Source organism: Cervus elaphus, chromosome 14 (assembly GCF_910594005.1).
Source record: "Cervus elaphus chromosome 14, mCerEla1.1, whole genome shotgun sequence".
Lineage (NCBI taxonomy): Eukaryota > Metazoa > Chordata > Mammalia > Artiodactyla > Cervidae > Cervus > Cervus elaphus.
Window position 1 is genome coordinate 37,229,770 of NC_057828.1, and position 25,379 is coordinate 37,255,148.

The following is a 25,379-nucleotide window of genomic DNA, read 5'->3' on the forward strand; positions in this document are numbered from 1 at the left end:
AAGGACCTCGCATTTGTAATTTTTCTATTATTGCAATGTTATATTTTTATTTAACATTTCATAAAGTGAAAGACATGTACCTAAATAGATTTTAGAATTCCAAAAGGCCTGGAAATGTACTTTATATTCCTTTTTTTTTTTTTTCGTTTATTTTTATTAGTTGGAGGCTAATTACTTTACAATATTGTAGTGGGTTTTGTCATACATTTACATGAATCAGCCATGGAGTTACATGTATTCCCCATCCTGATCCCCCCTCCCATGTCCCTCTCTACCCGATCCCTCTGGGTCTTCCCAGTGCACCAGGCCCGAGCACTTGTCTCATGCATCCAACCTGGGCTGGTTGGATAATATACATGTTTCAATGCTGTTCTCTCGAATCATCCCACCCTCGCCTTCTCCCACAGAGTCCAAAAGTCTGTTCTGTACATCTGTGCCTCTTTTTCTGTCTTGCATATAGGGTTATCTAAATTCCATATATATGTGTTAGTCTACTGTAATGGTCTTTATCTTTCTGGCTTACTTCACTCTGTATAATGGGCTCCAGTTTCATCCATCTGATTAGAACTGATTCAAATGAATTCAATGGCTGAGTAATATTCCATGGTGTGTATGTACCACAGCTTCCTTATCCATTCGTCTGCTGATGGGCATCTAGGTTGCTTCTATGTCCTGGCTATTATAAACAGTGCTGCGATGAACATTGGGGTGCACCTGTCTCTTTCAGATCTGCTTTCCTCGGTGTGTATGCCCAGAAGTGGGATTGCTGGGTCATTCTATATTCCTTTGTATCCCTCATAGTGCCTATCGAAGTGCTTCATGTGAGTATGGTTTAATATAGATTTTCCAATTACCCTGTCCTCAAAACCAAACTGTGCTATTTGCACACCTTTTAGCAGAAACTCTTGGTGAATTTCTTCTTGGGTCTCCACATACTGTGATCTTATATTCTTCCGGAATTTGGTGGAGAATTGGAATAAGATGCTTTTTAGATCAACTGTGTATCAATAGACTCTATAATTGGCTGTGAGGGAAACTGTAGGTGAGTGCTGTCCATCTGAACCTGTGTGGCAGTGAATCGTGTGCTTGTGGAGATTTATTATGCACCAATATTATGAATAATGGAAGGCTTTGGAGCTACACTGGTGTTTACCTGTTTACACAGGACTTTGCTCAGTTGTCGCTACCTCATTTCAGTATGCCAAATGGGAGTGCTAATCATCTTTTACTTGCTCTAATTTGGTGCTGCAGTGACTCAGAATAAGTGATTGATGATTAAATTATCTATCAACTGGAGTTTTTGAGAATCTACAAGGTATTTGACATTTGTTAAATTCCAGGACTTTATCTATGAACACATCAGGCTTGTTCCCACCCTCATAGATCTAACAGTTCAGTAGAAATGTATTCAGTTTGCACGTGTCTTTAGGCTGAGCTACAATATTATAGGCATCTTTAAAATTCTACACAGTGAGAACTGAAGATATATAGCACAGTTTGGTATATATCTTGGTATATAGAGCACAGATTGATATATATCAGTCTTACAGTAGGATCTAAAACTGATGCATGAAAGATGAATGGAAGTGATAATGAATAAAAGTTTATATTTATTCCAAACATCTGGTGTGAGTAAATGTATTCAGTTTTACCTGGATTCTCATGTCATATCAGTAAAACCTAAGATGCATTCTTTAGAAACTATATCCACAAGAAATATGATATATTTCGCGAGGTTTGACACTGTCTTATCTTATGCAGCATATCAACTTCATTATACACTATTGCCCACATCCTCCTTGAAATACCTTTTTCTCTGACTTCTGTCTCTCATATTACTTTGGTTTTCCTCCTATTGCAGTGGTCCTTGATGGCTATTCACCCTCTACCAGCCTCCAGATGCTCAACTCCCAGGTGTTGATATTGGGCACTCTTCTCATCTCTATGATTCAGTTCAGTTCACTTCTTCAGTCTCTCAGTCATGTCCGACTCTTTGCAACCCCATGAACCGCAGCACGCCAGGCCTCCCTGTCCATCAGGAACTCCTGGAGCAATATCAGTAACCTCAGATATCTCTATGATTAGTCTTCCCTAAGTGATCACAGCTTGTCCCACAGCTTTAAATCCATCCAAATACTGATAATTCCCAAATTTGTGTCTCTTACTCTCAATAACATCCTAGCCTCTTGACTTATGTATACAACTACCTTTTTCACATCTCCATCTAATTACTAGTAGATGTCTCAACTGTAATGCAACTAAATTGAATCTCTGGATTTCCCCCTTGTTCACTCGCTAAGTCTTGTCTGACTCTTTCAACTCCACAGACTGCAGCATTGCCAGGCCTCCCTGTTCCTCACCATCTCCCAGAGTTTTCCCAGATTCATGTCCATTGAGTCAGTGATGCTATCCAACCATCTCATCCTCTCCTGCCCTCTTCTCCTTTTGCCTTCAGTCTTTCCCAGCATCTGGGTCTTTTCCAGTGAATTAATTTTTCCCATCAGGTGGCCAAAGTATTTGAGCTTCCAGCTTCAGCATTAGTTCTTCCAGTGAGTATTCAGGGTTGATTTCCTTTAGGATTGACTGGTTTGATTGAAGTAAACTGAACCTCTGGATTTCCCCCTACCCTTCCCCTTTCCTCCAGTTTTCCCAGTCTCAGTAAATGCCACATCCATCTAGGTAGTTGCTTAGGCACTTAAGAATAAGACCTAGGATTTGGCTTTGTTCTCTTTTTCTCCTCATTCTTACCCCATTCTCACCAAGAACCAAGCCCCAATCTCATCAAGCCTGCTGGCTTGATCTCCAAAATATGTCTGTCTTCTGTTCATTCCTCTACCTCCCCACTGCCACCCTCAGTCCAAGCTAGTATTGATTTTCACCTGAACTTCGGCAGTAGCCATGTAACTATTTTATCTCAGAATTTGCTTTCCTGCAGTCTATTTTGCACTCAGCATTCAGAGTGCATGAAGTTATTTGAATAGTGTTATTTGTCCTAAAAGGACATTTCCTTGTTCAAGCTTTTCCAGTGGCTTCCTATATTCACCATAAAACCCAAATTCACAAACATGTCCGCAGATGATCTGGCCAGCATGAACCTCTCTGACCTCCTTTTCCAGTGTGTTCCCCATCCATTTTTATGCTTTAGGTTCATGAGCATTCTTTGTTTTCATTGAACATGCCGTATGCATTCTTGTCAGAAGACCCTTAGATCTGCTACTTCCCTCTGTGTTTGATGCCCTCCTCTGGCTCTTGAGTTTTTACCAGACTCTGGTTTCTGCTCATTCATTGCTTCTTCAGACAGGTCTCCCTTGGCCAGCTCTATGAAGTAGCCTTTCACTCACTTTGTGATGTGATCTGATTTTCTTTCTTTCACAGCCCGTTTCATTATCTCGTTACTGACTGTGACAGGCATCTTTATCCCCACACCTGAATGTAAGCTCGCTGAAGACATGTGCTTTTTCAATTGTTTCTTGTTCTCTCCTAGTCAGTCAGACTACCCATCAAGCCCTCAGGAAGTACTGTTTGCATAAATCCCTCAGCTCTGTGCATAGCCTCAAAGTCCTGTTCAGTTTGGTGAGGTGGTACTATGTCAACTTGATACATCGCCGTATTTAGAACTCGAAAGGCCAAGTTGCATAGGATCCTATTGCTGGACGGTTTCTCATGCCTAATCCCAGTATTTCCCAGAGGAGGGAATCAGCACAACAGAATACCAGAGGATCCTGCCATGTGACTTCACTCTCCAGGATTTCCCTCAAGATGTAAAGACTTCAGAGTAGGGTTTATTTTTCCTTATAAGGTTAATATTCTTGTTGCTGTTCAGTCACTGTCATGGGTCTGACTGTTTGCAACCCTAAAGAATTGATGCTTTTGAACTGTGGTGTTGGAGAAGACTCTTGAGAGTCCCTTGGACTGCAGGGAGAGCCAACCAGTCCATCCTAGAGGAGATCAGTCCTGGGTGTTCATTGGAAGGACTGATGCTGAAGCTGAAGCTCCAATACTTTGGCCACCTGATGCGAAGAGCTGACTCATTTGAAAAAACCCTGATGCTGGGAAAGATTGAGGGCAGGAGGAGAAGGGGACGACAGAGGATGAGATGGTTGGATGTCAACATCGACTCAATGGACATGGGTTTGGGTAGACTCTGGGAGTTGGTGATGGACAGGAAGGTCTGGCGTGCTGTGGTTCATGGGGTCGCAAAGAGTCAGACACGACTGAGCGACTGAACTGGAACTGGAGCCGTACTGCAGCACACCAGGCTTCCTTGTCCTTCACCATCAGTAATGCTATTATCGGGCTGTGCTGTGCCAAGTCATTTCAGTCATGTCCAACACTTTGTGACCCCATGGATGTAGCCCACCAGGCTCCTCTGTCCATGGGATTCTCCAGGCAAGAACCTAGAGTGGGTTGCCATGCCCTCCTGTTGGGGGATCTTCCCAACCCAGGGATTGAACCTGCATCTCTTATGTCTCTTGGATTGGCAGGTGAGTTCTTTACCACACCACCTGGGAAGAGGAGTATTATTGTGAGTCATAATCTAGAGCTCACAATACACTTTAATGGGGAGACTTGAGAGTTTATGAGCTTTAATTACCCCAAATGCAGCTGCATTTTACCTTTATCTAAAATATAAGCTCCCGGTCCATGTTTCCTGTCCCAGTGGTTGTGTATAATTCTCAGACCTTCATTTACTACTCCTGGGTTTAGGATCCTTCAGTTCAGTTCAGTACAGTCGCTCAGTCATGTCCAACTCTTTGTGATGCCATGGATTGCAGCACGCCAGACTTCCCTGTCCATCGCATCAGTGGAGCCTACTCAAACTCATGTCCATCGCATCAGTGATGCCATTCAACCATCTCATCCACTGTTGCCCCCTTCTCCTTTTGCCTTCAGTCTTTCCCAACATCAGGGTCTTTTCCAATGAGTCAGTTCTTTGCATCAGGTGGCCAAATTATTGGAGTTTCACCTTCAGCATCAGTCCTTCCAATGAATACTCAGGGCTGATTTCCTTTAGGATGGACAGGTTGGATCTCCCTGCAGTCCAAGGTACTCTCAAGAATATTCTCCAACACCACAGTTCAAAAGCATTAATTCTTCAGTGCTCAGCGTTCCTTTTAGTCCAACTCTCACATAAATACATGACTACTGGAAAAACCATAGCCTTAACCTTTGTTGGCAAAGTAATGTCTCTGCTTTTTAATATGCTGTCTAGGTTGGTCATAGATTTTCTTCCAAGGAGCAAGTGTCTTTGAATTTCATGGCTGCAGTCACCATCTGCAGTGATTTTGGAGCCCCGAAAAATAAAGTCTATCACTGTTTCCATTGTTTCCCCATCTATTTGCCATGAAGTGATGGGACCAGATGCCATGATCTTAGTTTTCTGAATATTGAGTTTTAAGCCAACTTTTACACTCTCCTATTTCACTTTCATCAAGAGTGAAAGTTCTTCGCTTTCTGCTGTGAGTGGTGTCATCTGCGTATCTGAGGTTATTGAGGATCATTAACCAATTAGAAAAATTCTTCTGACTTCTAGGTAAGTAGTGTTCTTCTAGAGAGTAAAATGAATGCTTGGAAGATATTGACACAGAAATAAAGTCCTTTAGATGAGTGTACAAACAAGTGAACAATCTAATAGCCCATATTTTGAAACAGTGTCCCAGGCAGCTTTGGTCTTCCCAAAGCTCAGCTCTGAACCTAACCCTGATAGAAATCTTTCAAAGCTTTCCATTGCTGACACATCCTATTTTAGGATAATGCTCAAGGACTTCTGATTTCAGCCATGACTCCCCCTCACTACCGTATCTCCCATGTCTTTCCTTCATAGGATGGCAGAATATCAAAGGGAAGCCGGGGTCCAGTTGCTGGTGTGTCTGCCTTGTCTCAGCTCTTCTTCCTTTCACATCTAATCTTCCCTTGTTTAAATTTATTGAAGTTTAATCCTTTTTGCCTCCTTTGTCATGGATTCCTCCCACCACACGGCCTGATACACTTCTCTCTTTTAAATCTCACATTTCTCAGCTACTCTCCTAGATATTAGACTTATCACATTCTGGCTACCTTTCTGGCTTTGATGCAGATGTTCACTTTCTTTCCTAGTCTGCAAGCACCTTACAATCTTGCAGGTCTGTGAAGATCCATAAGCCTTGCACAAAAGCATGGTCTTCCCTCTGAGAGGACATCTTCCACACATGTGGCATCCTGGGGGGTTATTCATGGAGCAGTGAGTGAAAAAGTGATACTCAGAGAGTTACATGAGTTCCCCCACAAACTGGGGGCTGACTGAAGCCACGCTGCTGTGACATCCCATTCTGCTCTCTCCTGCGTGCGTGCTCAGTCGCTCAGATGTGTCCGACTCTTTGTGACCCCCATGGACTGTAGCCAGCCAGGCTCCTCTGTCCATGGAATTTTTCAGGCAAGAATACAGGAGTGAGTTGCCATTTCCTACTGCAGAGGATCTTCCTGACCCAGGGATCGAACCCGTGTCTCTTGCCTCTCCTGCGTTTGCAGGAGGATTCTTTACCACTGCGCCACCTGGGCAGCCCCTGGTAACCATATGAAAGTAGTGATGAATCTTCCATGCTGCTAATGTGTAACAGGAGACAAAGATGCCTTCTGTTTCTCAGGTATCTTTCTTTTGATATTTTATGTGAATTGAAGTCTAGAAACACATGGGAGATATTTTCCTTTCAAATATTCTAAAAAAGAGCTCCATTATTTGTTTTCCAATATTCATAGAGCTACAGACAGAGTGCTTTTCCTACTGATCACCAAGTGTAGAGGAAAAGAAAGCAGTTGCCCTGGTATAAGCACTTTCCCACTTAATTTTTAAAAATAGCTCAAGATTGTAATGTGCTTTAGCTTTGGGTCCACCACTAAGATGCTAGACTTCCCAAGTGGCTCAGTGTTAAAGAAGCCTTCTACCGATGCAGGAGATGCAGGTTCGATCCCTGGGTCGGGAAGATCCATAGAGGAGGAAATGGCAACCCACCCCAGTATTCTTGCCTGGAAAATTCCGTGGACATGACTGAAGTGACTGAGCATGCACGCATGCATGCTAACTAGCTGGTTCCTGATAAAATGGGAATTAGTAATAGTCTCACCTGAAAGAGTTTTAAGGATTAATGAAAATACTTCATACAAAGGACTCAGCCTGGTGTCTGGCGAAGAGGATGATTGAGATATTAAAAATAAAAGTTTCCCTTGGGTGTGCCATGCAACACTTTGAGTTTTCATTAGCATTAATAGCTCACTCTAATTCTGTGGATCTGAACCAATGCAGTTCTTACTGGAACAGAAGAAATCAGCCTCTCACAAATTTGTACTTTGTGCGAAGTAAAGATTTACATTTCTAAAATTGCCTCTTGCTTTCTGACTCTGGCTTTAGCACATAGAAACTGCTTTTGTGGACAATAAGTGGTGGAGTGCTTCCATGATAGATTTTCAATTCTTTCAATGTGGTCCTTCAAGCAATGCTCAAAGTTAACCATTTTATTTAAAAATTGGGTTGTGTCTTATTAATTTCTTCGGATCACTAAAATTGTTGGTAAATTCCTCAGGATTGATAAAAGAGGGCCGTGAACTCCTATTTTTCTTTACTTCCCTTCAGCAGACCTCAAGGTGGGTGGTAAGTGAATATACGAAGTCAGTGCACTTAGAAATAAATTTGTATTTTTAAATGGCCAAACTCTCCCTACACTGTGGTGTTAGGTAAAACTGACTCAGAAACATGAGTAGTATTTCCTCTCTTGTCCTTCCTCCAGGGTAAGTCTGAGTAAATATATTCTGAGTAAACTAGAAGGATGGGAATATGGACTCGTTTCTCAGTACTGGCTCAAGCTGCATCTCTTTCTGTAAAACTAAAGTATCATCTGGCTTGACTGGTAGGAGAGCAGAAGTGGTGATTGGGTGGATGGATAGTTGGGAGGCAAAAATCGGTAATTATTAGATTACCATAGAAAGAGCTAACTTAGAGCCACGTAACCACTTTTCTCTCAGGCAAGTCAACCATACTTTCTATATGCATTGAAATAAAAACTTCTGGCTGTTAAATTTCTAAAACATGTTGATATACATTATGATGTTTGATATTCATAACAACTCTGTGACCAAGGTAAGTCAGGCATCTTTATTTATATATACAGAAAAGGAAAGAAAGGGTCAGGCAGTCAAAGTATCAGAGTTCACTGGAAGAAGCTCACTAGAACAGAGGCTTAAGTATGGAATCCAGAGGCTGTGGTTCAAATCCTAAATCTGCCCCATGTAAATGGTGACTCTGCCAAAGGATATAAAACCTCTGACTCTTAGCTAATGAGTCTAAAAAATGATTATAACTGACATTATGTATGACTTATTACAGGGGACATAAGTTGGAAGCTCCGTTAAAGATATGAAGATGGTCTAATAATCTCTAAGGAAAAAAAATTTGCATTGGCTTATTTATGCTTCTCTTTCAAGGACCAAAAAGTTATGCCAGGAAAATTCCTTGGCTCCCTTTTACTGCAAAAATGTGGTAGAAAGAAGGCCTGATTGTCATGTATCCTTCAAGTTGCTTGCCTTTTTGCTCTTTAAAGGAGCATTGCGAATTTTTGGGGGAAAAAAAAAAAAGTGCAGTTACTGGTAAATAATCTCCACTGTTTATTGCATTCTTTCTGAACTTTAGAAATAAGATTTCCTTTCCTGCTGATTTTGTTCTTTTCCACTTGACAGAAACAGATGACTCATTTCTCCAGGTTTGAGGACGGCAACGATTTAATGTTTTCAAAGTCATCAGCAAATTAACTGACATCAAAATCAAGGCTGAGTTTAGACGCAAAATCAGATTACTTTGTCCTTGGATTGTCAGTTCAAAGTCTGGTGAATTCTTTCTAATGTGAGTCCAACTTACTGTTCACAAAGCATTAAAGTATGCTGTGTGTGTGTGTGTGTGTGCGCGCACATATACTCAGTCGTGTCTGACTCTGCGACTCCATCGGCTCCTCTATCCATGGAATTTTCCAGGCAAGAATACTGGAGTAGTTTGCCATTTTCTTTTCCAGGGAATCTTCTTGACCCAGGGATCAAACCTGTGCCTCTTGCATCTCCTGCATGGCAGGCAAGTTCTTTACCAGCTGAGCCACCACTATGGACAGGACCTTAATTTTAGTCAGTAGTTTATAATGTACAGTCCAGCAAATCTATCCTATTCTTTGCCCTAGTCTTCTGGTTAAGTATTGGATTTTGAGATACTGTTTTTTCTTTTTTTTCTTTACTATGAGTAAATGTAATTATTTCAAATCCTGGATTTGAAATAATATTTCAAATAAAAATATTTTTGTTTTACCATTTTATCTTTATGTTTTGCAATTTCCTTATCAAAGTCAAAGTGTTAATTCCCCCAAAAGCATAGCTAGTGATGACAGCAAAGATTATAGTGTCTAGACTGCTATAGAAGCTGTGCTTTTTAAAAAAAATAATGTGGCAAAATCAGAAACAGAAGACAAAACCAACATGTATCTTAGCAGCACAGAAGTGACTGTATAAACAATAGGTTCATTGGAAAAGCAGTTTCTAAAATACGATGAGTCCTGGTAGAGAAATCCTAGTTTGCTAAAGGCTCACCTGAGTATAATCAGTTAGGTTAACCTTTCTATCACATAATTTTCCACTTCTCAAATTGTGAAGATGATGCAGTTTTTTTCCTTTCTGGGTTGTTAATTGGGATATTTCAAGAGTAGCACAAACACTAAATTTACAGTTTTAAAAGAAATACATCGAATAAAGAAACCTGTAGTCAATCCCTTTGCGACGGATGGATTAACTTTGATTTCTTTGCACTACTGTACTGAGTGATTAAGAAAACATTGCAAAAGTGTTCTAATTAACTAATTATCTAATAAACATAGACAAAGCCGGAATTGTTTCTATTTACTGTACCTATTTCTCTCATGGATTAGGTACAGAAATAGTCTGGTTTTCAAAATATCACATATGTTAAGATACTCGCACATTCTTAACTCAATGACAGGTACTAGAAAGTGATTTAAAAACCTCTAGAACTCACTTATTATAAAACTGAGCTTTGGAGGAATTTTGAATCATATCGTACTATAATTGTAGATTTACATTTATATTTCAGATTTCTGACATTTTATTTTGTGGAACTATTGGTCATATTAATGTTCAATAAATTTGTGTTAAATGAATGAATGAATGGATCTCTGAAAGAACATTTATAGGAGTTAAAAGAACTAATTGCATGCTTGCTAAGTCACCTCAGTTGTGTCCAACTCTTTGTGACCCTATGGACCCCACCAGGCTCCTCTGTCCATGGGATTCTTCAGGCAAGAATACTGGAGTGGGTTACCATATCCTCCTCCAGGGGATCTTTCTGACCCAGGGTTCGAACCCAAGTTTCTTATGCCTCCTGCGTTGGCAGGTGGGTTCTTTACCACTAGTGCCACCTGGAAAGCCCTAAAAGAACTGAGTAATGACTCAGTAATGACTAAGATTGTATGGCTGTGTCTCAGCTAAATTGTAAGCACAGTGGGACTGATATCTGATTTATGGGATTATGGTGAGAAATGAAAGAAAACCACTGATAATTGTTTAAATGTAATATGATGCTTTATTTAGTGTGGTAACATTTAATTTATCCAACATTGGGAAAATGATATGTTTGGTGAATAAAATTTCTAAGCATTTACCAATTTAGTTCAGTTCAGTTGCTCAGTCACGTCCGACTCTTTGCGACCCCATGGACTGCAGCACGCCAGGCTTCACTGTCCTTCACCAACTCCCAGAGCTTGCTCAAACTCATGTCCATGGAGTTGGTGATGCCATCTAACCATCTCATCCTCTGTTGTCCCCTTCTTCTCTTGCCTTCAATCTTTCCCAGCATTGGGGTCTTTACTAATGAGTCAGCTCTTCACATCAGGTGGCCAAAGTATTGGAGTCTAAGCTTCAGGATCAGTCCTTCCAGTGAATATTCAGGACTGATTTCCTTTAGGATTGACTGGTTTGTTCTCCTTGCAGAGACTCTCAAAAGTCTTCTCCAGTACCACAGTTCAAAAGCATCAGTTCTTTGGTGCTCAGCTTTCTTTATGGTCCAACTCTCACAACCATAGGTGACTACTGAAAAAAACATAACTTTGACCATATGGACCTTTTTCAGCAAAGTAATGTCTCTGGTTTTCAATATGCTGTCTAGGTTGGTCATAGCTTTACTTCTAAGGAGCAAGCGTCTTTTAATTTCATGGCTGCAGTCACCATCTGTAGTGATTTGGGAGCCCAAAAAATAAAAGTCTTTCACTGTTTCTATTGTTTCCCTATCTTTTTGCCATGAAGTGATGGGACCAGATGCCATGATCTTCTTTTTTTGCATGTTGAGCTTTAAGCCAACTTTTTCGCTCTCCTCTTTCACTTTCATCAAGAGGCTCTTTAGTTCGTCTTTGCTTTCTGCCATAAGGGTGGCGTCATCTACATATCTGGGGATGTTGGAATTTAGAATTGACTGGTTTGATCTCCTTGCTGTCAAAGGAACTCTCAAGAGTCTTCTGAAGCACCGTAGTTTGAAAGCATCAATTCTTCAGTTCTCAGGTCCAACTTTCACATTCATACATGACTACTGTAAAAACCACAGCTTTGACTCTGTCGACCTTTGCCGGCAGAGTGAAGTCTCTGCTTTTTAATATGCTGTCTAGGTTTGCCATAGCTTTTCTTCCAAGGAGCAAGTGTCTTTTAATTTCATGGCTGCAGTCACCATCCACAGTGATTTTGGAGCCCAAGAAAATAAAATTTGCCACCGTTTCCATTTTTTCCCCATCTATTTGCCATGAAGTGATGGGACCAGATGCCCCTGTGAGTATGTGTAAATAGTATAGTTTAGTACTATGGTTATGGTTATAGTCATTTGAGTTAAATGTTTTTCAGTGATATTCAGATTATTTAAAACCTTATTGGCAACCCTGAGAATAGTTACTTGCATTCAGACTGAGGACAAAACTTTCCTCAATATTGGGGTTTGTTGATCCCAAGTACACATTAGCATATGTCCTGTTGGTTGGTTGCAAACTGGTGCCCCATGGACAAAATCTGCCTAGTTGATAATGTTTTGTCTTGCACAGTATTTTTTAAATGTGACAAACTTCACATGCATATTTAGATATCTGGCTTCTTGATAATGTCCTTAGCAACAGTCTGCCAGGTCTAATTAGAAGCTACCATGTTCAGATGGATCAGGGACTTCTCAGAGTAACAGTACCCCCACTGGTCATCTTACACCTGGCTTTCATTCCTTTATGTTACTTCCTTGGCCCTCCTGTAGACTCATGAGTTTTCAACCTGTCATTGTGTTATATAACAAGCATTAGCAAGCATCTGTGATGTGAAGAGATGATTAAGACAGCTCTAGGCCTCCAAGCACACACAGTCTGTTGGGAAAGACAGGCACTGAAGCAAATAATTATAATGGTAAAAGTGCTGTAATGAAGATTTGCATAAAGTATTAGAGGAGTTATTACTAATTATTGCAAAGAAGCAAGAGAGAAAGAGAAAAGTATCCAAAGGTTTTTTGTTCTTTATGAGATGAAATGCCACAGATATGGGGAAGATTTTTTAAAAATGCAGAATAATTCTTGGACAAGTGCATAATTTCCACGGGACTTGTCCTTCCCTTTTTCCCCTTTTTATAGGTAACTATTTTGTTTATAGAAAACATTTGATATGTGTTCCTGTTGTCTTTACCACTGAAGGTAGCAATGTAAGGTTATTGATTTTGTCTTTTGCTTTCTTCATGTTATCATGCACATGATAAAATATTTCATTTCAGATTACTGATTTTTCAGTGTCACCAGAAACAAATGATAATAAAAAGTAAGCAAAGCACTACCAACCACCACCACCAATGTGTTTTGTATTTGGCTGACACTGTTTTTTTTTATTTTAGCTTCATCAATGATGAAGCTTTTGTTTTACTTTTCATCAGAATCATTGTTTTTAATCTGAATGTATGAAACATGATAATTGCCTGAGTAATTATGACAGAAGTACTATTTCATGTAGGATTTAGCATAGGAACCCTTGGAAAAATGTCTTCTGTAATTTGTGATGGCATTCATATTTGTTTCTGCTTGTGACCTCTGCCCAAAGGAATTTTTGTTCCTTCCAGGAATATGCACCTCATTTTATCTGTGTTAACTGGGCTTCCCAGATGACTCAGTGGTAAAGAACCCGCCTGCCAATGCAGGAGACAGAGGTTTGATCCTTAGGTTGGGAAGATCCTCTGGAGGAGGAAATGGCAACCCATTCCAGGATTCTTGCTGAGATAATCCCATGGACAGAGGAGCTTGGTGGGTTGCAGTCCATGGGATTGCAAAGAGTCTAGCACAGCTAAGTGACTAAGCACATCTGTTTTAATTACTAGTGGAAAAGGAATGAAGCACTGGGATCACCTAGAGAAAAAGAGGTTCTCAGGCTAAAAGTCTAAAGATTTTTGTACATGAGACTATCTTTTTTTTTAATTGGGAGGTAGTTGATTTACAATGTTGTGTTGGTTTCTGCCATACAAAAATGCAAATCAACCATAAGTATACATATACATATATATATATACACACATATGTGTATGTATATATATATATCCCCTCTCTGTTGAACAATATAGTAAGGTCTATCAACAAAGAATTTTCTCTAAAATGAAGGTGAGATACTAAGTGTAATACTCAGTTTAGTTCAGTCACTCAGTGGTGTCTGACTCTTTATGACCCCATGGACTGCAGCACGCCGGGCCTCCCTGTCCATCACCAACTCCCAGAGTTTACTCAAACTCATGTCCATTGACTCGGCAATGCCATCCAACCATCTCATCCTCTGTCATCCCCTTCTCCTTCTGCCTTCAATCTTTCCCAGCATCAGGGTCTTTTCCAGTGAGTCAGTTCTTCTCATCAGGTGGCCAAAGTATTGTAGCTTCAGTTTCAGCATCAGTCCTTCCAATCAATATTCACGACTGATTTCATTTAGGATAGACTGGTTGGATCTCCTTGCAGTCCAAGGGACCCTCAAGAGTCTTCTCCAACACCACAGTTCAAAAGCATCAATTCTTCGGTGCTTAGCTTTCTTTATAGTCCAACTCTCACATCCATACATGACTACTGGAAAAACCGTAGTTTTGACTAGACAGACCTTTGTTGGCAAAGTAACATCTCTGCTTTTTAATATGCTGTCTAGGTTGGTCATAGCTTTTCTTCCAAGGAGTAAGCGTCTTTTAATTTCATGGCTGCAGTCACCATCTGCAGTGGTTTGGGAGCCCCCCAAAATAAAGTCTGTCACTGTTTCCACTGTTTCCCCCTTCTATTTGCCATGAAATGATGGGATCAGATGCCATGATCTTAGTTTTCTGAATATTGAGTTTTAAGCCAACTTTTTCACTCTCCTCTTTCACTTTCATCAAGAGGCTCTTTAGTTCTTCTTCGCTTTCTGCCATAAAACTGGTGTCATCTGCATATGTGAGGTTATTGATATTTCTCCCTGCAATCTTGATTCCAGCTTGTGCTTCATACAGCCCAGCATTTCTCATGATGTACTCTGCATGCATATAAGTTAAAAAAGCAGCATGACAGTATATGGCCTTGACATACTCCTTTCCCAATTTAGAACCAGTCTCTTGTTCCATGTCCAGTTCTAACTGTTGCTTCTTGACCTGCATACAGATTTCTCAAGAGACAGGTCAGGTGGTCTGTCTGTTTAAGAATTTACCACAGTTTGTTGTGATCTACACAGTCGAAGGCTGTGGCATAATCAATAGAGCAGAAATGTCACTCCAGTGCCGTGCAGCCACCAAGTGTAATACTAATCCTGGAATGTCAAATTTTTTCAAATTTATTTTTAAAAATGTTTAAAAAATATTTAAAAGCAGAGCAGAATTTATTAGTTTACAATACAAGTTGCCAAGAGTGCTGAGATCTTATGCCCTCTAGTCTATCAAAATGCTCTCTACAGATAAAATAAATTAAAAATGGAAAGCTAGTTGTGACCATGTTGTATATAATGTTGCATATAACTGTTCCAATGATATAGTTTCAAAGTAAACCCCAGGACAGCTGAATTCCCATCTTTGAAAAGATGGGTGTTATACAGTTATCTCCTCAAAGCTGCATTTAGCCCTGGGACTGAACGTGTTGAGATAAATCACCTTGTTTTCAGTGAAAGAGTTGGAAAGTCAGTTCGGTTGCTTTCTTTAAGTACCTTCTTTTCCTGCCTTCTTCTGATTCAGCCCTTTTCATCTCATTGACTAAATGAAGCCACAAGTGGTCCTGCTTTCCTACCCATGGAGGTAGTCTTTCTTTAAGGAGACGTTGTATATAACTTCTGATTGAATAGTTTTCAAAGTAAACCCCAGGACAACTGAATTCTCATCTTTTGCAAGTTCTTGGAACATAATGCTGTCATTTCCGATATACTAACTCTAGGTATCCATTCTAAACATATAATAGGCTTAATGAAGGCAATAGCTATCAAGGAGCTGGAAACTATGATGTAAAAAGTTTCAGACTGAGTTAATTCAAGTAAGTGCTCTGCTAATTACTGGCTGTGTAGATTTCACAAAGAAACATACAACTTTATGTCTCAATTTTAGCATCTATAAGAATAGTTATGATTAAATGAGATGATATACACATAAGGTTAAGCAAGTTTCCTGACATTTATTGAAGTAAGCATTAAGTTGAATGTTAGTTACTACCTATTAGCTAGTTATTAGTTACTATTATAACTAATACTAGTTATTAGTTATTAGAATAATTTGTTAGTTATTGAATGTTAGTTATTAGTACATGGCATTTTAAATCATGTCTTAAGAACACCAATCAGGTGCAGTGGGCTGACCAAGTCTTGATTTTCTTGGTGCAATGAGTTCTCTGTGTCAATGGTAGAACTTTCAGAATCCTTCTGACTGCTACTTTTGATCCATTGGTAGCTATTGTCCCTTCTCATGACATGTTGCATCAGAAATTATATTTCAGTTATTTCAGACCTTTGCATATGCAGATACAACCTGGGAATGATGTAGTTTATATTTTGTAACTCCTTAAAGAGGGTGTTTTATTTTATGAAGATTTCTTAGTCGTCCCTACAGATTATTTGGGTGTCTAACTAAATACACAATGCATCAGATACCATATTCCTTATGATTTCAAGCCAGTAAAATGTGATAAACAGTATGAATTCCTAGCATAGTGCCTAGCTCTTGAAATAATTTGCTGGAAAGATTAACTACAATTAATGTCTGACTAGGCATCACAGTCCCTATGGTAATTACCTTAATTTTATTTAGTCATATAGAAAGAAGTAATTGAGGCTTAGAGAAAGGAAGAGAGAACCCAAAAGGATTTCTTATTTTCAGCCTGCAGTCCATTTGGCCTTTTCTGAAAACCAGACAAAGCCTAAATATTATCTGAAGAATCACTGTACCTGAAACACAGTGCTCAGTTGTAAAATTTGTGTTTGTTTTTTTATTTTTTAAAATAGAAGCCGACTGGAATTCTCATTTGCAGATTGGATAAACAATTTTACTTTAAGCATACATATTTTGCAGAACTTTATTTTGAAAGGTGTTTGATTTCTTAATTGACTGAACAGCACAGGCAGTTGTGTTGTTTTTCTTCAAATGAGCATAAATTTTGGATATTGGACTTCTCGGGGCTTTCTGACAGTTCTGAAATTTCTTGGCTTCTCATTGGATCCCGTGAAATACAAAAGGTGCCTTTTTTTTTTTCCTTTTCACAACTTATTCTATGCAAATCTCCATTTTTATTTTTTGAAGACCTGTAATCAGATTAATTATGTTGCAGTATCAACCAGTTAAAAGTATTTATTTTGTTTTCATTGTTTGTGTGTTCTCAGTAGCTCAGTCATGTCTGACTCTTTGCAAATTTTCAATGAAATTTACCTTTTGGCAGTTTATCTTGAGATTAGTGAGTTTGTGATAAAGTTCTTTTTTATTCCCTTTATTGATTTTCTTTTTCATATCTGGCCTGCACTCTTTTTGGATAACAGCATGGCTGTTTGGACTTTTTTTTTTTTTAACTTTTTGCAAGTTGCTGTCATTTTTGATTATATCTTCCCTTGGAGTGATCATTTATTAGATAGCCTCATATCCCATCTCTGCTGTCACTGACAATGAAATCAGGTAGCTGACCCTAAGTTGTCTATTATTTCTCTCTCCTCTTTGCCCTTGTCATGCAGTATGTCTCTGGGCTTTGCCAGCTTTACCTTGGTACGAGTTTTCAGATTTTGGCATCTGCAATAACTGCCTAAGGCTAGGTTCTACTTATCTTGCACTTAAAATATTTTGATGGCCTCTGCCCTGTTTCATATATATCTAGCAACAGGTTCATTTTCAAGAGCCTTCTAATAACTTTCCCTTCTCTGGGTGCTGCCCTGGCTCTCACTGACCTTTTCTTAAAGTCCCCCTCCTATCACTGCTGCTATTATTTTTATGTCCTGGGCTCACCCCTTCTCTTCAGCGTGAGCCACACTGGCCTCCTAGGAAGACACACTCGTTTTCCCTTGAGCTCTGAACTGCTTCCTCAGTTTGAGAGTCTGCTCTCCCTATGTCTCCTTGAGGCCCTTTCCCTTCCTACACCTAGAACTCTTAACATTCTGTTTTCACAGACCAGAGTTAACCATCTGTCCAAAGAAGCCAGACATATTCTTCTCTATCCTCTTGCTCTTTCTTATTTTTCTCCATGGTACTCATTAATATGCAAAAATATTTCATACACCTATCACTTGTTTTTTGTCCATCTCCCTCCATTACAATATCACCCACAAAACAAGACTTTGTCTGTCCCCTTCACAGTTTATTCTGTGTCCTTATGCTGGCAAAGGTCAAAAGTCAAAGGCAAAGATTCTTACACTGACTATCAGAGAAATTATACATTTTGATAAAATTACACATTAAAAAAACCTTTATTTATATATCTTTGATTTACAATCTTTTATTAGTTTCTGGTGTACAACAAAGTGATTAAGATATATTTATATATATATACACATGTATATATATATTTTCATATTTTTCCTCATGCTTATTACAGGGCATTGAATATAGTTCCTTGTACTATATATAAGACCTTGTTGTTTATCTTTTTATACATAGTAGATTATATCTGATAATCCCAAACTCCTATATGATCTCTCTCCTATCTCTTACTCCTTTGGTAATCATAAGTTTGTTTTCTATGTCTGTGATTCTCTTTCTGTTTTGTAAATAAGTTCACTTGTGTCATATTTTAGATTCCATATTTAAGTGAGTGATATCATATTTGTTTTTCTCTTTCTGACTTACTTCACTTAATATGATAATCTCTAGGCCCATCCATGTTACTGCAAGTGACATTATTTCGTTCTTTTTTATGACTAGTATTTCATTTTATATATGTACCACATATTCTTTATCCATTCTTCTGTCGATGGACATTTAGGTTGCTTCCTGTTTGGCTCTTGTAAACAGTACTGCTGTGAACATTGGGGTGCACATATCTCTTTGAATTACAGTTTTCTCTGGGTATATACCCAGGAGTGGGCTTGCTGGATCATATGGCAACTCTGTTTTTTGAGGAACCTCCATACTGTTTTTCATAGTGGCTACAGCAATTTACATTCCCACCAACAGTGTATTTGGGTTCCCCTTTCTCCAGACTTTTTCCAGCATTTGCTATTTCTAGACTTTTCAATGATGGCTATTCTGACCAGTGTGGTCAGAATGAGGTGGTACCCATTGTAGTTTTATTTACATCAAGTTAAATATTTAAATCGTAAATAGAAGCACTTGAGAGAATTTAAAATATACCCAGATAAGAATACTATCCTTACTTTTGTGTAATAGTACTGTGCCCCCTGTAATACTCTCATCCTCCTCACTTCCAAGCCATTTATCTTCCCTCTTTGCAACGTCAGCCTGTGGCTGGGGTCTTCTACATTAGACCTTTCTGCTGCTATATTTGAGGTGCCCAATAAACAGTGCCTGCTTCCCTGCCCAGATTCTGGGCAAGTGGAGACACAAGCAAAGCAGTAAGACTGAGGAGACCACATTACCACCATTATTCCTGATGAAGGCTGCACTGAGAGATGGGCTTTAGATCTGCAGGCAAATACACTAGCCAGTGCTGAGCATTCAGAGTAGATACACTGACCTGTGTGGCCATAGGTGGCAACTCAACTGGGCCAGACCCCTCCTCTGCTGGGCAAAGTTTACCTTAGGGGCACAGTGGAGAATATTTCCGTTAATGCATTTTTATGTATAAGACCTTCATGAATCTAACCACTTTTTCCCCAAATGATCTCATCTCATATGTGTAATTTGTACAACTCTCTTCTTCACCAAATCATGCAGTACCTCATTATGCACATTATAATGTCATGCTCATACCCAGCAATTATTTTTACTTTTAAAGTGGATTGAGCTGAATTGCATAACAGCTTGAAGTCAGTGCTTGAGTCTCAAGGTACCTGCAGGATTGCTATGCTATCATTGTGGTTAGGAGTTCTGACACTATTCTTTACAATGCTACCCCTCATTTATCAGTCTGATATATGTACCACATTTCTATCGTACAAAATGAACATAATCCATCTGTGTGTTTATGTATAGATCCACAGTGGCTATTCATTACCAGTTGATGTTTACTGAATGACACTTAGATGGGGAATGTACTACCTAAATTCCTCTGACTTCCAATCAATCAACTCATAGGCCTTTATAAATAAAAATATTGCACTGACTTCCAGTCCCGGCATATTTAGTAAGTGACCTGATCAGCAAATGTCAGTATAGAGATATGCAATAATATATTTATTACAGACAGACTCAGTTAGGGTATGGAAACTAATAACCTCCAAATCTCAGTGGCTTAAAACAAAGTTTTCTTTCTTACTTTTGTCCTCACCCACTGAAACAGTGCCCGCTACTGTGATAGGAGGAAGAAAGGGATCTCCTACCAGCAAGTGTGCAAAATTCTTGGCACATCTCTTCTCACACAGTGGCCAGAGCTAGTCACATAGCTCTGTTCAACACAAGGCTCCAACTCTCATCCTCGTAACATTTCCCTAGATAGTGGGGAGCCAGAAATACTTGGTAAAGGGCATTAGGGACTATGTCAGCATTGTAGCACATGTAGCGTTGTAGCATATGTAGCATGTGGCTGCACTGAGTCAGAAATTAAGCAGACTGTATTGTGGCTAAAAGCATGTGGAACATTCACCAAGCTTAATGAAAAGAGTTTCATTCAGTGACCAAAAAAAAAAAAAAGCAGTTAACTATTAGATACAGTTCTCAGTATTTCTAAATAACTTAAAAAGAGCCATTACTAGGGTACCACTGGTGTATCTTCAGTAAATAATACTTTTTCAGTAAAAATGCAAAAAGATACCAATCTGAGACCTATTTTTAAAGTAATATACATTGTGCGACATTAGGACATTATTTTGTTGATACTTTGAAACTGGGAGGATTTTGTTCCAGAGTTAGAGTTAAATTATCAAGAAAAGTCTCAGACATGTATGGCAGTGGTGTCCAGCTCTACACTTTCCTTTCTCTTTAGGACTTTGGTCTGCCCTAAAATCCCATTTTCTTCACTCTTAGTGAACTAGAGTCACCTTTCTTCCTCACTTTCCATTAAGTCACTCATTAAAATTTCCATCAACATCAATAAGAATGCTATTTGCAGGGGCACACATTAGGTAATGAAGGGAAATAAGCAAGTAAGTGGAATTTCTGGACTAACTTTGTTGATTAAGTGAATGTACCATAGACACAGTTTGCAAAGATGGCTCAGTTCACACCCCAAGGTACAGTAAAAGTTTTTATAGACAATTCCATGGCATCAAGAATTGGTGTCCATTCACATCACATATAGATGTCAACATAAAAGTGTATCGTTTCCTCTGAGATGAAGTTCTTTGCTATTAATTTAAGAGAAATTCTACTTGATGTTTTTCTGGTTCTTCTAGCCAATGTGTAATAGTGCATTTTCTCGTTATAATAGCACAACAGTGGAAGTGGAGTCGTCTTATTAGATGTACCCCAAGTGTTTTGGCAGCCTGGAATCCAGACCTAAAAGGATTCCTAGTTCACTGTTCCCTCCATTCACTTGATAGCTCCCATCTGTACTCCCCTTGACCAAACTGGAACTGGATGTTTCTCCTCTGGTCATTATTTACAGTCGCTTCCTGAATACCATGTGCTAAGTGAACTCTTCAGTTTCCTTCTGCGGGAGTCTCTACATATACCTAGGCTGCTTTCATGGGCTAAGGAGCTCAGGCTTTCTTTGGCCTGACACTTGGGGTCACAAATTGTAGAACCTGCTCTTCGGGATGCCTTCAGAACTAATAGCCAGTACCATCTCTCTCATAGATTTTCAGGCATCAGTCAGATAGACATCAGGCCAAGCCCTACCTGCCTTGTCTATCTGTATTATTTTATGCGTGAGGAAAACATCAGGTGTAGTGACATGCCTTAGGTCACACATAGTGGAAGGAGTGTTATCATTTAGTGTTATGATTATCATTTACATTTCAACGGACCCTTAGAGTTGCACAGGGCTAAGTGCTGGGAATAAAGTATTGAGACATAGTCCATGAGAAGTTAAAACATACATAGGAAACAAAAGGGTTTCTCACTTACACTGACCAGTATTACCAGCAGAACCTATCCATTACCATCTGGCTAAATGACTTGAAGTGAACAGAACATTTAAAACAACCACATAGTACCAGTAAAGCTGTTTTGCCACTGGGCATATCCATGTAGTTACAGCCTCTCAGCCTTAACATGTTTCCTGGAAAGCAGTAGTCGTTCGATGAATATTTGTTGAACAAAGGAATGAATGGGAAAAAGTAAAGAGGTAAGAAAACCGCATATTTTTTGAGTCCCTTTATGGCATTGTGCTGCTTTCTTACAGTGTACTGCTTAATCTGGATGGAGTATTTAATCTGCTGAAAAAGAAAAAAAATGGTGACTTTGTGGACTGACTGATGCTCAGAATGCTTTAAAGATGCATTTTACTGGTACCCTGCATAGAAATTACATGTTGAAACTATGTGATTTACTGAGGTTATTAGACCTATTGTCTGAATCATTTATGCTTATCTTGATTAAATCTTTTTTTTTCCGTTTTTCCTTAATCATAAAATATGGAGAAAATAAAATTCATTGTATTTTACAGACAGAGAAGACCTGGACAGGTAATGTGGCTTAATCGGTCAGATAGCAAGTAAATTCACCCAAAACTGAGAAGAGAATCCTACTTCTAGGTTAAGGCTCTTGGTTAAGGTTTGCTTGTTGTTGTTCAGTTGCTTAGTTGTGTCTGACTCTTTTGTGACCCCAGGAGCCTGCTAGATTCCTCTCTGTCCATGGGATTTCCCAGGCGAGAATACTGGAGTCGGTTGCCATTTCCTTCTCCAGGGGATCTGTCTGACCCGGGGATCAAAACCACATCTCCCTGCATTGGCAGGCAGATTCTTTACCACTGAGCCACCTGGGAAGCCTAAGATTTGGTAACCAGAACCAATAGTAGTGGTGGTCTGATCTTGCAGCAGATTGAGATTAATTTAGATTTTGCTTTTTTTTTTTTTTGGTACATAGGGAACGATCATACTGGATCCAAATGAGTGGGGAAGGAAAAGAACCCAGGACCATGAATTTCTTTGCATTAATCAGTGTGTCTCCCCATTCTTATAAGAATCTCTGGACCTTTCTCTGACTAGCCAGAGAATAATTTTTTTTCTGGAGGTTGCCTTTGCTAGACAATGGAATCTTGTGTATATGTGTTATCAGTTACATGTAGTATGCTGGATGGAGGTGGTGATTGTCAACCCAAGAGATGCTTCAGGTGTGAAAGAAGTGTGCAAGTGAAGTCACAAAACTTAGCTATCAATAAAAAAAAAAAAAAAAAAAAAAGCCTTGAGAAATGCAATGAGTGCCCTGTGGGGAGAAAGAAGAGACTATTTTATTTTCTTGCTTGGATGTGTGGTTTATGTTGGGAATCTTGTCCCCAAATTATTTATGTCCAGAGCTCAGCTATTGTGACAGGCTTTCCAGATGAGTCCCCTGGTGCTGACAGTTTAGTGGGAGGATAAGGGAGCAGTTGTGTGACTCTGCTGTTGCATCACTAGCTTTTGGAAGAGCACAGTGCCTTCCCTTCCTCAGCCTTCTCTATCTGCCATCCCCACCCCAGCAGAGCAGAGCTGTGGTTACCTCTTTATCTTCAGCCAACAGACAAAAACACCTTGCCCTTTCCAAACTGAGACTTTGCCCTTCAAAGGTCAATTTAAGGGATTAAAAAATCTTATAGCTTACATCTTCCTCAAAACAGAAATGTCAGGAAATTTGCAAGGCAGGAAAGCCCTCAAAGAAAATGCAAAATTTCACTCTAATTATCACCACTAGAACTGTGAAGTAAACTGGAGATAAGAACGTGGAATTATAGAATTTTTACATAGCAGAGGGACCTTGAGGGCTGTCTAATTCAACTTGGAACCCAAGGTGCAGAGTTCTTGTCAAAAATCCTGCTTGAGTCCTTCCAGTGGCGGAAGGGTTGGTTTCTCTCAGGACAAAATGCTCGCTTTTTATAGAGCTCCAATTAGTGTGAGATTGTGCCTTCAGACTCTGCCTGGAGCAGACAGGCATAGAAACCTTTTTTTTTTTTTTTTTTTAATGATTTCAAAGCCTGGGGCAGGGAAACAGGAGAAGGAAGGGAGAAAGAGCCAGCTCCCCCCAACTCACTAAGCTGTCTTTTTGGAGAGAGTAAGATGTCAAGGAAGAAAAAGAGGCAGGAGAGGTAGCAGAAGAGAAAGATGATGGTGCTCCTCATGTTCTCCTGCAACACTGACTAGTTCAAGGGCTTCCTGCCCCACCAGCAGCTTTGGGATTGACTGGCTGGATGTCAGCCCTGTGCATCAGGCTTGTGGCTGCTCAGGGGATGGAAGACTCCAAATGCCAAGTTTAGCATCCCTCTGCTCCTGTCTGGCAAATGCAGCCAGATAAACAGCACTTATTGAGGCAGGCCCAGTACAGAGCAGTGGCAGAGATGATTAGGTTTCTGCTGAGGAGGCCAGCCCTTTGAAAGCACTTGCCTGGTGGGTTAATATGCTACTGCAGTGCCCATCAGTGAAGTATTACGTTTATGGCTTCCCAATGAAGGTGGGGGTATTTTGAAAGTTTACAGAGCTGCCTCTGCAGATAATCCTCTGTGCCTCAGTAAATGATAATGGGGTCTAGAAGTTCTTATTGATAAGGCCTTTCGCTAAACATCACTGTGAGACTGATAGAGGGCTCTACTGGGACATACCTACTGTATGCATTTCTGTGCACACACATGCCCATGTGCATAGTATCCCCAGGGTGTGCACTTGTGTGCAAGTGCGTAAGATGGATGCATGTACAACAAAGATTTGGTTTAAAGACCAGTGGAATAAATAGCATACGCACCAGCACACGGATAGCACTTTAAATGAGAAGCTGAGTCTTTTAACAGCATGTGCTGTGGTTTCTCTTCCAGAAGCAGGCCACCTGAAAAATGCTTTTAGTTTTATATATATTGTCAAAACAAACTTGGAAAATCAGTAAAATCTGTGCATTACTGTTTCAGCTAAGTAAGTAGTTTAATTTTATGGAAAATATATTCCTCCCTTGCTTGCTTTAAATATTCCATTCAGAGCTGCCTGCATTTAGCAGTGGTTCTTACCTCGAGAGGGAATAGCCATCTCCTTGAGGGCTGTCAGGAATGCACATTTCCAGTCTTGCCACCAGAGAGTTCAGCCCAGTGGATCTGGGAGACCAAGGGACCTTCACTGGAGGGACTGGTGATACTTATCTTCTTGATAAGGCCTCATAACTGCTCCTTCTGGGCTGCCCCTTCAAGGGGCTTTGGTTGGGGCTCTGATCTTTGCTTGCCTTCACTCCCCGTCAGTAGTGAAGTTCCATAGTCAACAATCTATAGCTCTAGTTTGGGTAGAGAACATCTACTGTAAAAGCACATTGGCTCTTAGAGACATTGCACACTTTTGGGGTTGAAGAAAGATGCTCTGGCAACTTTAGGAAAACTGAAAAAGTATACCTTTCCTATTTTTATACTGAGAAGGGTGGAGGTGGTGGGATTGTCTTCTACTGCAAGTGACTGCAAAAGCAAGATAGGGAGGTGACTGTTCTCACAAGAAACCCAAATGCTGTGGAAATCAGAGGGGGATGGACACTAGTGGGAAAATTGTGTCAACTCTGCCTCCTAAATCAATGACTTCAAGATAACTGTTAATATTATACTTTTGTTTTATGCATATTAATAATAAGTTTTGCTTATTTTCGGTGTCAGTCAGTGAGCCAGAGGAAGGAGGATGGACATTTGAAA

General features: G+C 39.8%; 1 protein-coding gene across 7 annotated transcripts in view; it reads left to right on the forward strand.

Moving 5' to 3' along the window:
- The window catches only part of RGS7 (regulator of G protein signaling 7), a 469,633-nt gene that overhangs the window by 197,474 nt on the left and 246,780 nt on the right, over nt 1–25,379 (forward strand). The window contains exon 2 of one of the 7 annotated variants that reach the window (XM_043923597.1): nt 8,707–8,869. The exons of the other annotated variants lie outside the window; for them this stretch is intronic. The gene's annotated coding sequence lies outside the window, so the exon portion shown is untranslated. The remainder of the gene's footprint in view (nt 1–8,706; nt 8,870–25,379) is intronic. 7 annotated transcript variants of the gene reach the window in all.